At 44.4% G+C, this 14,758-nt stretch overlaps 1 protein-coding gene across 16 annotated transcripts in view; it reads left to right on the top strand.

Annotated features, from left to right (window-relative positions):
* PTPRT (protein tyrosine phosphatase receptor type T) overlaps positions 1-14,758 on the top strand; it is a 1,080,869-nt gene that overhangs the window by 451,624 nt on the left and 614,487 nt on the right. The window lies entirely within an intron of this gene.

Raw genomic sequence — 14,758 nt, 5'->3', positions numbered from 1 at the left:
AAGGTCTTGGTGTGACAGTTATCATAGGCTCATAAAATGAGTTTGGAAGTATTCTCTGAAAGACTTTGTGTAAAGGTGGTATTCCCGTGGAACCATTTATGCATGTAAAAATTCAAGCTTATTTTACGTTCTGTCTTCAAGGTGAATTTTGTCCCAGGAAGGCATTCTATCTAAAAACTGTCACTTTGTAGATCCCCTCAGAGGTTGCTCTGTATTTCTTGGGGTTCCCTCTGTCTGTGCTTAAGAAATACATGATTAAGATGTTCGAAATATCTAGAATAGTGCCTGAAATGTGATAACCGATAAATTTGCCCTCTTTCTCTCTGTGCATATTCTCTCCCTGACACAAAAATACCCACCTGTAGTGGCCTATGATGGGTCCCAACATGAAGCCACCAATTCTGTTATCAGAGCCCAGTGTCTGCCTGCTTGAGTCAGGATTGTGGCTTCTAGGGATGGTGATGGTGGCCTGTGGTCTAATGAGACCTTGCCATGTTCTGTTGCTCCAGAGTCCTTTCTCAAAGGGCTGCTGTTTAGGCCTGCTAATGCTAACTCTGTCTTTGCACTGGATATGGCAGAACATAGAAGTAGCCTATGGGGGCGAGGGGTGGTGGGTTGGATGAAGCCACTTTTTCAGTTCCTTTCCATAAAGGGGGGCATTCACCTCTTCAACTCCCCCCACAAGCTGAGCAGGCAGTTGTGGGTAAGTCTCTCCTTTTAATCCATCTGGATGCCTTTTCCTTGAGAGCAGTGAATGTTTGTAGTAACTTTAGCCATTTGGGTCACTTTGGTCATTTGGGCAGCTTAGAGAGGAATTGGGCATCTCCCCCTTCCCACCCTGCCCACAGGGATGTTCAGAGGAGAGAAATTTGCAAAATAACAATATCTCTAAAGCCCCAGCTCCCTCCCTTTGCTCTCTCACTGTGGCTGGTAGCATAGCAACTGATGGAGCTGCCTGGACTCAGGTTGCCCTGATTTGCGTATTTCTTCCCTCCCTCCCTCCCACCTCCTTTCCCTTTACTCCAGCTTTTCTCAGACGTGTTCTGTTAAGACGGCTGCCATGTTTTCCCCCTGGTGCTTGTTGAGTGTGGGTTGCCTGTCCCAGTGGGAGATTAGCGGCTCCCTCATGCATAAAGCTGAAATTGATTTCATCGCATGTGCTACATGAGCCCCAGATGCCTGAGTGCTGCTCAGATGCTCAGAGTGGAGATGGCAGGAGGCTTGAGAAATGGTGGAATGGCCTTATAATGGAGGGGGCTGTGGGATGGGGAGAGAGACAAGGTGGGAGGCCATAAGGGATGGGAGAAAGAGGGGAATAACTCACATTTATTCGGGGCCTGTCATGTTTCAGAGATTTGCATTTGGTCTTCTCAAGGGCCCAGTGAGATATCTGTTACCCTGGTTTTACACATGAAGAAACTGAGGTTGAGGGGGAATTAATTAACTTGCCCAGAGTTGTAAAATTAAGAGAGAGGTTATAAGCCAAACTCTGTCTGTCTCACTGCCCATTGTAAGTGAAAATGAATACGAAAATGCAAAGGGATGGAGTCCAGAATATTGGGCCTTGTGCACAGAAGCCATGTAGCGCTCTGGGATGCCGGGCAGGGAGCCTGAGGTAGATGGCACTTGTGTGGGCCAGGCAGACATCATGGAGGTCAGAGCACGACTGTGGCTCCACAGGCATGCGTGTGCCAGGACTCACCTGACCTGGTGAATCCTAGTCTTGTGCTAATACTGGTCCCATCCCCCTTGCTGCCTTTTTCAATCCAATCAGTGACCAAATCCTGGCCAGTCACCTAAATCTGTGTCTAGTCCACTGCCTCTCTAGCCCCATGACCATTACCTTGGCCCAGCATCTATCATTTCTCTCTCAGCGATCGACATGATGTCCCCTGACTCTCATGTCTCTCCTTCAGACCTATTCTTCACCCTGCACTGAGGAGTTGTCCAGAAAGAACAGGTGCCTGTGTCACATCCCTGCTTACAAAGCCTCAGGATGAGGCCCAGGATCCTCAGGAAGACCCTTGCTTATCTGGTCCACGTTGACTTCTCCAGTTGCCTTTTTGCCATTCCCCCCCACCCCTATCTATGTTTCAGCAGGTGATGCTATTCTTCAATGACCCAGTCTCTCCTCATCTCTGTGAAGGCCCTTCCCTCCCAGGTGCCCATTAGTTTCTCTTCTTCTTTCATGACTTCATGATCTGATGTCTCCAGGAAGTCTTCCCTCATTTCCTCCATCTGATTCCCTCCTCCCAGTACTTCCCTAGGGCCACTGTAACTAATTACCACACACTCAATGGCATAAAACATGAAAATTCATTATCTTACAAATATGGAGCTCAGAAGTCAAATGGATCAGCAGGGCTGCATTTCTTTGGGCTCCAGGGGAGAGACTGTTGCCTTGCTTTTTACAGTTTGTAGAGGCTACTTGGCATTCCTCGCTAGTGGCCCATTCCTCTGTGTTCAAAACTACCTGTTCATCATCTTTCCACCCCTCTCTGACTCTGATTCTTCTGCCTTCCTCTTTCACCTATAAGGAGCCTTCTGATTACATTGGGCCCGCCTTGATATTCCAGGATACTCTCCCTGCTCAGGATCCTTAACATAATCACATCTTTGAAGATGTTTTTGCCCTGTAAAGTTCTGGGGAGCAGGACGTGGACATCTTTATTTTTAATTTGTTTAATTTTTTAAGTTTATTTATTTTGAGAGACAGAGCAGAGGAGGGGCAGAGAGTGAGAAGAAGAGAGAGAGAATCTCAGGCAGGCTCTGTGCTGTCAGTGCAGAGCCCTATGTGGGGCTCGAACTCACAAACCATGAGATTATGCCTTGAGCTGAAACCAAGAGTCAGATGCTTAACTGACTGAGCCACCCAGCCCACCACCCTCCCTCCCCCCCCCCCCCGCCCTGGACATGGACATCTTCTGAGGACCACTATGCTGTGTACCACACTCCTCTCTGTGTCATCAAGACCCTGGCCTGCCACTCTCCAGCCTTTTTCACTTGATTCTGCAGTGTATTGATTCCTACATCTCTTTCCCTCCCTAGTCTCTTAGATTCCTCCAGGGTAGAGACAGTTGCTTTGACTCACTGTCTTCAGAACATAGAACCAGCCCTCAGTACTTGTTCATTGAACACAAAAAAAGCCTTATGTCCCTGGCTCTTATCTGCCCACCTCACTCTCCCCCTGGCTCTCATCTGCCTGCCTCAATCTCCAGCTGCCCTGGGTGTGGAGAACAGTGGGGCAGTTCAGTGCAAGTGTTAAACCCCCAGACCCGAGCGGGCCATCCCAGGTATCCCAGTGCTATCCCGGCTGCAGGACTTTGGGCAGCTTGCTCAACCTCTGTGCCTTTGTGTCCTCACGTGCAGAGCGGAGATAATTATAATGTCTTCCTCTGTCAGTGAGGATCCGGGAAGGAAACCCCAAACCATGATAGGTATTTCAGACAGACAGTTTTATTGAAGGGAATCACACGCATGTTGGGAGATTGCCAGAGCAAATGTTGGGACACTAAGGTGGCCAGGAATTTCAGGAAGCATCTGTCACACCCGGGGCCATGGTAACACAAGGGAATAGGAGTGTGGAGCAAGGGCCCCACTGGGGGATGCTTGGTCCTCCGAGGAGGGAGGCCACAGACGGTACTGCATCTGTGGGGGCAGATGGGAGATTGCAGAGCATCTTCTTCCCTCTTCCACCTTTCTAGTCTCCACATACAGCCTCCCACTGGGAGCGCTGAGCCAAAGCTGGCAAGGGAATCCAAAATGCAGTTTGTAGAATCCCTGCCCCAGAATCACAGAGCCAGTTACAGTAGGGTGGCCTTGAAGCCAAAGGTCTGGGGGTAAGTAACTGGCACATATCTTTGGTTTCCTCATCTGCAAAATGGATACTATGATAGTACGTGCCTCAGAGTGTGATAGGAGGAATAAATGAGTTCATATGTGTAAATCCTGGGGTAGAGCTGGCACATGGTGCTGAGAGAGCTTTTGTCCCTTGTCCCATGAAATAATAATAGCTCTCTGCATCCCGCAGGTGTTACTGACTTGGATGTCTCTGGAACTCAGAGACCCAAACTGGCTAAGGCCCGAGTTTCTTCCACCCAATTCTCCATAGCTAGACTGCTGGGAAAGGGTGGGGCAGAGAGTCAAATGATGCCGCATCATGGACCTGTGCTGTTCTACGACAAGATGCTTCTGTGACATGGCCTCCAATTCTGAAGGTTTATATTCTAGGCTCTCCTAGGCTCCTCCCTCGAGGAGATAGACTCTTGATTAGCAGTCAAGGAAAGAAAGGCTCTTCTGGAATGATTACTCTGTTCTTAATTTTGGGAAGTAGCCCAGCAAAGAGTAATCTCAAAAATATCAATATTCTGGGGGAAAAAAGAGGAGCAGGGCACAGACAGAGTGTTACAGATCATGAAATCTTGCCTGGTGCTAAGTCGCTATTGAATTATGCATTTTTAAATGACTTCACTGGTTGCAACATGACTGTGTTAAGTAGACCGAGGCCAAGCTCTTAAATGTATTTGCTTGTGGAAATGTTGGCAGGAGTACACTCTGACATTGCTGCAGCCCCTCTTCATCCTGACACAGGAAAGGGAATGCATTTAATAGAATCTTTGTGTCTTTCTATGGGGGCCACAAAATGAGGGTACCAACTAAGTTTCCTCCCAACTTAGTGCCAACTAAGTGCACTTGCAATGTGCTGGGACTGTTTAAGACTACTGATTAGAATACCTGATGTTATCCTCATGGCAATCCACATGAGGGAGGTGTTGTTATCATCCCCATTTTACAGATGAGGAAACTGAGTCACAGAGAAGTAACTTGCCCTGGTTTTCATAATGCCTTACTTTGGATTTCTCCAAAACCAGACCCTGCAACAGCATTTTGCAAGTAGTTTATTTGGAAATGGAAGAGAACACTGGTAGAGGAGGAGAGTAAGTGAGGCAGGAAAGGAAGGAAGGCTTCCCCTAAAGGATGCATGAATGAGCTGGTAGTTCTGGGAGGTATTTGATGCTCATTCCCACTAGTGATCCCTTAAAAGACTGAAAAGGGGCACCTGGGTGGCTCAGTCAGTTGAGCATCTGACTTTGGCTTAGGTCACGGTCTCACAGTTCATGAGTTCAAGCCCCACATCGGGGTTGCTGCTGTGAGCACCGAGCCTGCTTGGGATTCTCTCTCTCTCTCCTTCTTTCTCTGACCCCCCCTACCTCCCAAAAATAAACAAACATCAAAAAAAAAAAAAAGACTGAGTAGAGCAGGCCCATTGTTCCACCAAGGATCAAAGAAACTGGGGTGTTTATCCACCTCCTCATATTCCTCATTGGGAAAGAGTTGTACCTGGGAGTGATAACACCCTGGCATGCCCAGTCTACCCTACAGTGGGGCCATCAAACTCTGGCAGCTGTAGAAAGCTACCAGCCAGGGAAATGCAGGTGCTGGAGGTAGGAAGTCATCAGCTCATGGTGGTATTATCCACCAAAACCACACGTGACCTCTAGATAAGTCAAGAGAACTTTGTCTGGGTGCCACCAGAATCAGCTGCATTTGGCTAAAAGGTAGCTGAGCCATAGAAAAAAGAATTGCCTAGAGTCCTAAGAACTAGCAGTACTTGTGCCAGAAAAGGGAAGAGTAAATGTCCATGGATGGCCTTCCATGCTGGGGAGGTAAAACTGCTGAAGTATTGTGACTCCAGGATCAAGCCCACCATAGAGCAGGTGCTGTGATAGGATCTGAGGACATAGGCGAAAATGGCTTGGCCTGTGTCCTTGAGACACAGCCATCAGCAAATAGTCTATGTGTGCTGTACAAATTTTGTGATGAATTTGTGCCCAGGGGGTACTGAGGACCGTGTCAATTACAGAGGATGCTGTTGGTGCCCGATCCCCAGGACGGTGCACCCTTCCCCTAGTGGCCATGGGTGTGGCTAAAGCCTCACAGTTGCTCCTTGTACTGGATTTAATATTGATTGTTCCCTCCAGATTCATGTTTTTCCTAGAGCCTCAGAACATTTCCACATTTGGAAATAAGGAGGGTCTTTTCAGATGTAATTTATTAAGTTAAAATGAGGTCATACTAGAGTAGAGTGGGTGCTCATCCAGTAAGATTGGAGTCCATCAGAAAAGGGAAATCTGGACGTAGAGACACAGACACATGGAGAAGAAGGCCATGTGAAGACACAGACGGAAATTAGACTGACGCATCTATAATCCAAGGAAGATTGAGGACTGCTAGCAAACACCAGAAGGTAGAAGAGGCAGAGAAGCATTCTGCCCTGGAGGCTTCAGAGGGAGCATGTCCCTGTTGACACCTTGATTTCAGTCATCTCACTTCTAGAACTATGAGAGCATAAATTTCTGTTGGTTTAAGCCACCCATTTTGTGGTACGTAGTTATAGAAGTCCTAGGAAATGACTGCACCCTTTACAGGGTAACTGTTCTCAGCCACACAGGAGCTGCTTGGCTGACGGGCAGTGCCTGCACCCCCAGAGCAGCCTGTTTCTGGTTAATGACACAACGGTGCAAATGGCTGATGCCCTTGCCTCAGTGAGGGACAAGTGAGCTTGTGCACTTAATGCTCCAGAGCTCCAAACTACATCCATGTTTGGCTTCCTGACCTTTCTCCTACCATGCCTCCTTCTAAAAACTCCTCCAATCAATGACTTGCACAGAATCCTTGTCTCAAGCTTTGTTTCTTGGGACCCTGGGCTAACACAACCACAGAACACAGAGAACACAACTTTGAGGTGAGATCCAGGAAGGCATCCCAGAGGAGAGCTCTCTTGAAGGACAAGGGAAGGTGAGTCACCTGGAGAAGGGGGAAGAGTGAGAGACTATTTCAGAGAAATTCCATGTGTCCAAAAGATAAATCCTGTTAGTATCTGAATTCCCCCATCCTAAAGTTAGGATTTTGATTCATCCCAAGGTGGACTGGGGCCTTTCTTCAAGTGATCTTTTCTCTTAGGAAGGGCAAGCAGACATTGTATTTCTTGCATTTTTTTAGGAAGAGTCTGAGAGTGTCTTTCTGTTGGCTGTGCAACTGTACCACAACTTAGCTGGCTCTCAAATTCTTGGGTCATGAAACATCCTCTTAAAACCCGTGTGCGTGTATTATGTTATTATGGTTGGGGACCTCTCCCTCTGCCCTCATGCTAAGGCTGCGTGGGCCCCAGTCCTGGCTTCTTGAATGACTAGGTGTTGGATGTTGGGAAAGTTAATCTGCGTCTCTTTCTTCTCTTAAGTAAAACGTGAATCATAATAGTATCTACCCATAGAGTTGCTATGAAGATGGTGAGTTAATATTCTAAGTCAGTAAGAAACAGTGACAGGTGCATAAAATTTTGCAGTTACATATTAGTTGCCACTGCAGTCATTTGGGATTATTACTACTATTTTCACCAGTTTCACCATTACATCACAGTATCTCGAATTGAAATGCTGAGGTCTGAGAACCAATTGTTTAGTCTTTTTTGTTTTGATGGAGATCTGTGTGTCTCTAGATGCTTGGGGGAACTTTTCTTTAGTCTTGTATTTCAACGTATTATCAGTTTGTGCTTAATTTTGAGTCTCATCATTGATTTTGCCAGGAGCCCACTATGTTCTTCATACTCTGTAAACTCAGTGCTCCATTTATTTCAAAGAAATTTTCTTTAGGTATGTCTTTGATTATTGTTCTGTTCCACATATTTGATGTCTTCTCCCCAGACACTTCCAATCCTTAGTGTGAATGTCCATCCACTATTTTCTGTGATATTCTCCTTCTTGTTCTTTTTTATTTCTTCATGGCAACTCCAAACTCTTATTTAGGGGAAACTTATAAAATGTTTTCTTTTGCATAAGACATCAAAAATTATTGACTATATGTTAGGCTAGGGCCCAGAGACTAATTCTGGTAGGCATGTTTTGGTAAATTAGTGCTATGTCTACTTGTGTCTTCTGCTCAGGGACCTCATGAGTCCATGCCATGGAAGGAGAAGGTGGGGTCTCTGGTTGACAAGACACAGGTTAGAGTCAGTGAACATATGCACATAGAATCCTTACAGTTCCTGGTGGAGACTTTAGATACTTTTCTAATTAGAACTGTAGAACCATCTTTCATTCTAAAGATGAAAACATTGAGAGTCTCAAAGATTGAGTGGTCTGTCCAGGGTCACAGAGCTGGTTAGTGGAAAGGCAGGTCAAAGAAGGATTTGGACCCTGATCTCCAGCTAGTCTCCCTTTTTCTTTTTGATCCTTAATTCATTATTGTATGAAACAGTGTTGTGTGCCAGTCAGTAGAATATTTAACAAGCATGATGCTTTGAGCATCCATTATGTGCCCTGTGGTCATACAGCTGAGTAGTTATGAAGCAGAATTAAAAAGAAAAATGGGCCCGGTTTGATTAAAAGTAAAAGGAAAGATGTTCTAATCGGGAAAACTGGCATGTGCAAAAGTGTGGAGGTGGGAATAATAAAGTAGTATGAGTGTATGTGTGTATGTTGGTGGGTAGAATGGGGTGGGGGCATTCTTGCAGACTCTTCATGGGTCAGTCAATAGTGATGCAGTTAGGTGATCAGATAGGGGGCAGCAGGTGGTGGAAAGCATCAGAGGCCAGGTTATATCCACCTTAAACATGTCGAGGGTCACTTTACGTCCTAGCAACATTCAGTTTTTCTCCAAAGGTTTGATTTCTGTCTGGAGCAGAGAATGCATACACACAAAGCTTGCTCTCTAGCTATTTGAAGCACTTTTGCTGTCTGTAGGAATTTCTGGGGAGCCAAACTGTTACAAGTGCTCACAGCGGGAAAAAGAAAGATAGAATTGGTCTGGAGATTGCTGCCTGAGGATAAGGCAGAATTATATTAAGGGGTCACCTCACCACCTACGTGTTGAAGGAGAGCCTTGGCAGGTCCAGGGCAGTTGCTGCCCAGGACTTACGTGTGGGTGGCTCACAGAGTCTTGTCCTTGAAGTGCTTTGATGCCTGGTTGGAAGGGGCCAGTGCAGTCTCCGAGTTCAGCTCCCGGAAGGCCAGATCTTGTCCCTCTGGATTTGGTTCCAGACTTTGTCAGCAGAGAGTGTCACCAAATGTGAAAAACTTATTCCTAGCTACACAGTTGATGGTTCAGGATCAAGTAGATAAAGGGGGTTCGTGGTTTCATATGTGAAAAGCCTCATGGATGAGAACTGGTGTGTCCTGAAAAATAATAGGAATTCAAGCATCTGATGATGTTGATAGAATTATTTGGAGATAAACGATATGTGATTAGAGGCTCCTTCCTCCAGGTATTCTGGGGTTCATCTCTCGGTAAAATTTAGTGGCATTCTTCCCACCTGCTGGGCCACAGGCAAGCCATATTTTTGTTTATTTTCCCTAAACTTTTAAAAAATCATTGACATATAGCACAATACTGGAAGTGCAGTTTGATGAGTTATACAACCCTAGTCAAGATACAAAAATTTTTATTACCTTAGAAAGTTTTCTCAAGTTCCCTTCCAGGCAGTCACCTCAACCAGAGGGAACACTATTCTTATTATTTAATTACCCAAATCAGTCTGCAGTGCATTTCAACACTCCAGAAAGTTCTTTTATGCCTTATCCCAGTGAGTACCTGCTCCCACAGGTATGTAATTTGTTTATCACCATAGGTCAATGTTACCTCTCCTTGAGCTTTTCATATAAATGGAATCGTTATGCGTTCTTCTTTTCTCCTCCTTTTGCCTAACATAATTTTGGGATTCACTCATGCTGTGTGTCAGTAGTTTGTTCCTTTTTCCTTGCTGTACGATATTCTGCTGTACGGATGCACATCATTTGGTTGATCCAGAAGCACGCACCTGGGCTCCTCCAGTTTCCTTCTCCTCCTCAGCTTCTGAATTACCTTCTTATTACTTCTCTTTCTGGCAGTCCTCGAGTGAAAGCTAGAATGTGAGCTTCTGGCAGCCAGGATTGTGTCTGTTGTGTTTACCACTGAATCCTCAGCACTCCGAACAGCATGTGACCGATAGCAGGTGTTCAGTGTTTGTAGGATGAGTGGATTAAGAGTGTTCTGAGCACCTAGTTTTAATTGCTTACCACTCTGAGCCTGTATGGTATCTTCCCAAACAACTCAGATCGACAGGACCCCCAAGACATTCTCTCTTTGCTCGCAAACGTAACATGAATTTAAGGCCCAAGGGTTGTGAGCTTTGTCTCTGCAAGAGCTTCCCTCTGCACCAGGTTAGGTTAGGTCCCTTCGTAGACCTCATTAACTGACTCTACCACCCCCATCATGACCTTTCCCTTCCACTTTATTGGCATTGCTGCTTTAATTGACTGCCTTACGCTCTCGTTCCATGGGTCCAGAGAGCCTGCATTTCTCTCTACCACTAAAGTCCCCATACCCAGCACTCTGTCTGGCACATGAGAAGCAGAGAGTACATACTGGTTGGGGTTTCTTTCACAGAGAGTTCTGTAAGGTTGTTCATCTCAAGACCATGACCTTGAGAAGAGAAGGATGCATTTGAAAACAAAGCCTCTGTTATATAATGCATGATTGTGTGCCCCCTGCCCTTTCCAAATTCACATGTTGAAGCCCTAACCCCTGATGTGATGGTATTAGGAAGGTGGAAGCCTTTGGGAGGTGATTAGGTTTAGATGAAGTCATGTAGGTAGAGCTCTCATTATGGGATTTGTGCCCTTATAAGAGGAGGAAGAGACCAGCTCCTCTCCCTCTCCCTCTCCCTGTCCCTCTCACTCCACAATGGGAGGGCATAACAAGGAGATAATCTGCAAACCAAGAAGAGGGGTTCTCACCAGGAACTGAGTTATCTGGCACCTTGACCTTGGTCTTCGTAGCCTCCAGAGCTCTAAGAAATAAAGGCCTATTGTTTAAGCCACCCAGCCTTTGGTATTTTGTTATAGCAACACAAACTACTAAGGCAGCCTTCGTAGAAGATTTCTAGTTAGGATATAGCATCTCATGGGTAGGGTCATGTCTTCATCCATAAAATATTTTAGCCCAAATGTTGAATCTATTAATGTGTTAGGTGGGTCATGGCCATGAGGGACTTAGACATTTACTTCACATTATCCCATGGAAATCTTAGAATGTTTATTTTCACCCAGATGTTTGGGACCCTGGGAGCCTAGAAGCACTAGATTTGTGAAGTTTACACCAAGTTCCATTTCCTTACTGATTGTACTCCTGGCTTTAGCCCCTGCAACAAATGGTGGCTTCAGGGTCTCAAAGAATTGTAAAGTATTATGGGCATGTGGTGCATAAGCAGGATCTCTGTGCTTTGCCTTTATTCTCAGCATAGCCTCTTCAGGGGTTCATGTATAGGCTTCAGAAGTGTTCATGAATTCCTGAAATGGTGAGCATATGTGCATTTTCCTGGGAAAAGAGTCTGAAATTTCTCACCAGATCTTTGCAAGGGCCTATGTATCCTCAAAAGTTAAAAACTACTTGCATAGACTCCCTTGAAAGATCCTTCTGGTTAATTGCTTTAACATCTGAAGTACGAGAAGAAAAAGGGAGGAGCGGGAATTCTGCTAGGGCCCAAAGTTCTAATGTTCCGCCCCCACCTTCTAGTAAACAGACCCTCCCTGGCCTTGGTTCCCTTTCTGATGACTCCAGTTGTTGGATTAGATGGCCTCATATTTCTTGCATTGTGTGCTTGAGCAGTTCGTCTCAGAGAGAACTGACAAACCTGATATTTCTGTTCATTTTAAAAAACAGAGGTGCTTACAAAAAAAATAGTGTGTCTCATATGCCTACTTCTCTTTGAACCACTCATACATGTGACTTATAAAGAATCCAAAGTCTATAAAGAACTAATCAAACTCAACACCCAAAAAACAAATAATCCAGTGAAGAAATGGGCAGAAGACACGAACAGACACTTTTCCAAAGAAGATATCCAGATGGCCAACAGACACAAAAAGATTACTCACCATCACTCATCATCAGGGAAATACAAATCACAACCACAATGAGATACCACCTCACACCTGTCAGAATGACTAAAATTAACAACACAGGCAACAACAGATGTTGGCGAGGATGCAGAGAAAGGGGAACATTTTTGTACTGTTGGTGGGAATGCAAACTGGTGCAGCCACTCTGGAAAACAGTATGGAGGTTCCTCAAAAAATTAAAAGTAGAACTACCCTATGACCCTGCAATCGTACTACTAGTTATTTATCCAAAGAATACAAAAATGCTGATTCAAAGGGGCACATGCACCCCAATGTTTATAGCACACCATCGACAATAGCCAAAGTGTGGAAAGAGCCCAAATGTCTACTGACTGATGAATGGATAGAGAAGATGTGGTGTACAAACACACACACACACACACACACACACACAGTGGAATATTACTCAGTGGTCAAAAGAATGAAATCTTGCCATTTGCAACAATATGGATGGAACTGGAGTGTATTACGCTAAGTGAGATAAGTCAGAGAAAGATAACATAGGACTTCACTGATATGTGGAATTTAAGAAGCAAAACATGAATATAAGGGTAATGGAAGGAAAAATAAGATAAAAACAGAGATGGAGGCAAACCATAAGAGACTCTTAAATACAGAGAACAAACTGAGGATTGCTGGAGGGGAGGTGGGTGGGGGATGGGCTAAATGGGTGATGGGCGTTAAGGAGGGCACTTGTTGGGATGAGCACTGGGTTTTATATGTAAGTGATGAATCACTAAATTCTACACCTGAAACCATTACTACACTATATGTTAACTAACTTGCATTTAAATTTTAAAAAAGGACCCCAGTTATACTAACAAAAGAGGAAATAAAATAATAATCTGATGGCTGTTTTAGAACCAGGTACAGGAAGCACTGTGATGTACTTCATGATATTTTGTCAAGGGGACAGAGGGAGAGATAATTGTATTGGCTAGTCTGCAGAGGGACATGTGTACTAGTAAGTCATTTGAGATGGAGACATCTATTTACTCGAGGGAAAGTTTGTTACTATATTGTACCTACCACCAGAAATAAGTGAAAAGAGACTAAACATTTGGAAAGATTGATACTTTATTTTCTTTCAGGTGGTCAGCAATTTACTGCTAATGCCTGAAACAGAGCAAAGACCATGGAGGAAAGTCGATTGGCCCAAGCCCCAAAGTATTGAAGTCTGCTGCTCTTAATTCTGTCCAGGGCCAGTCTGTGAATAATTATATTAAGGAGTTGAGCAGAGTTATCACAGAGCTACAAAATAGCACCCTTGGGGCCCCACTGTAGACTGATGGGGACTCTGGAGACTTGACAATGATGATCAAAAGGTCTATATATTTAAAATGCACAAAGGATGAGCTCAGAAATTATCTGCCTGCCAACTTAACTTCTCTACCTGGAACAAATTATCAAAAAATCAATTTGCAAACACCTTTGAGATAACAAGGCCTTGAGTAATAACCTTCATGGCTTTGTAAAGAAAAGCATCTAGCTTGACTAATCTGCTTAATTTCCTTCTCTGACCAAATGGCAGGCTATAATAGAGGCAATCTGAAGTTGTCCCTTAAGATTTGCTTCAAATCACACTGAGAAAATATTGTCCACCTCTGTTTCATAGCAATTATTCTGTCTCTGGAGAATCTTTGTGGGTAGGTGATTAATTAGAAAACAAACACTGAATGAGTCTGATCTATCCCGAAGCTCTCACCTGAGTTCCAGATGGAAACCTGTACCTGCATTACCCACCTGAATAGCCCAGAGGCCCTCCAAAAGTTTTGATCACATCTGCATTATACTCCACTCCCAGACGCTCCCCCACCCACTGACTCTTCACTTCCTAATTCTACTCCAAGAATCATTAATTTTTTCATATCCATTGACAGATCCCATTTCTGGCAATTGGTTCCAAGAAAATATGAGACCAGAAAAATTGGAGTCATTTGCACAAAGATGTTCATTGCAGCATTATTTACTGTAGCAAAACTTGGCACAACTCACGTGCCCAAGAATTGGAGATTAGTTAGTGTGATTGCCTGATAGATTGTTCTGTAGCTATTAAAGATTGTGATGGCAAGATCCATGTTGTCAACAAAGTCTTTAGAATCTAAGAAGTGAGGGAAGAAATACATTGGGTCTTTATGGTACTGTAGCTGTATGAACAAGGATTAAAAATATGAATAGAAATTGTAATGGAACATGGAGAAATAAAAATGGCTGTTATATTGAGTGGTAGATAAGGGGACTTATTTTCTCTTTATTGTTACTTTCTTTTTTTTTAAATTTTTTTTCAGTGTGTGTTTGTTTTTGAGAGACAGAGACAGAGCATGAGTGGGGCAGGGGCAGAGAGAGAGAGAGAGAGAGAGAGAGAGAATCCGAAACAGGCTCCAGGCTCTGAGCTGTCGACACAGAGCCCGAACCCACGAACCGTGAGATACGACCTGAGCTGAGGTCGGACGCTTAACCGACTGAGCCACCCAGGCGCCCCTATTGTTATTTTCTTTATTGCTTTGCCACTGCTATTTTTTGCTACAAATAAAAATAACAAACATAACCAGTTTGAGTTCTAGAAAATGGGTGTCTATAACCAAACAGCTTTCCAAAGGAATAGCTGGTCTGGGAAGGCATAGAGATGTGGGTTCCATCCTACCTTACCTGCTTCATGATCTTGGTTAGGTGACCCAATCACTTGGATTCTTTGTTTGTTTGTTTTTAATCCATCAAAATGGAGGTGATTGTGTCCCAAGATTTGCACAAAGTAGTATATGTGAGATTTCTTGGTAAATAAGAAATACAAAGTTAATGTTAATTTCAGCAGCTACGCTAAT

Source organism: Puma concolor, chromosome A3 (genome assembly GCF_028749965.1).
Source record: "Puma concolor isolate L17-30 chromosome A3, mPumCon1.1.hap2, whole genome shotgun sequence".
NCBI classification, from domain to species: domain Eukaryota; kingdom Metazoa; phylum Chordata; class Mammalia; order Carnivora; family Felidae; genus Puma; species Puma concolor.
The sequence above is the reverse complement of the archived record's forward strand: the minus strand, read 5'-3'. Positions and strand labels throughout refer to the sequence as shown.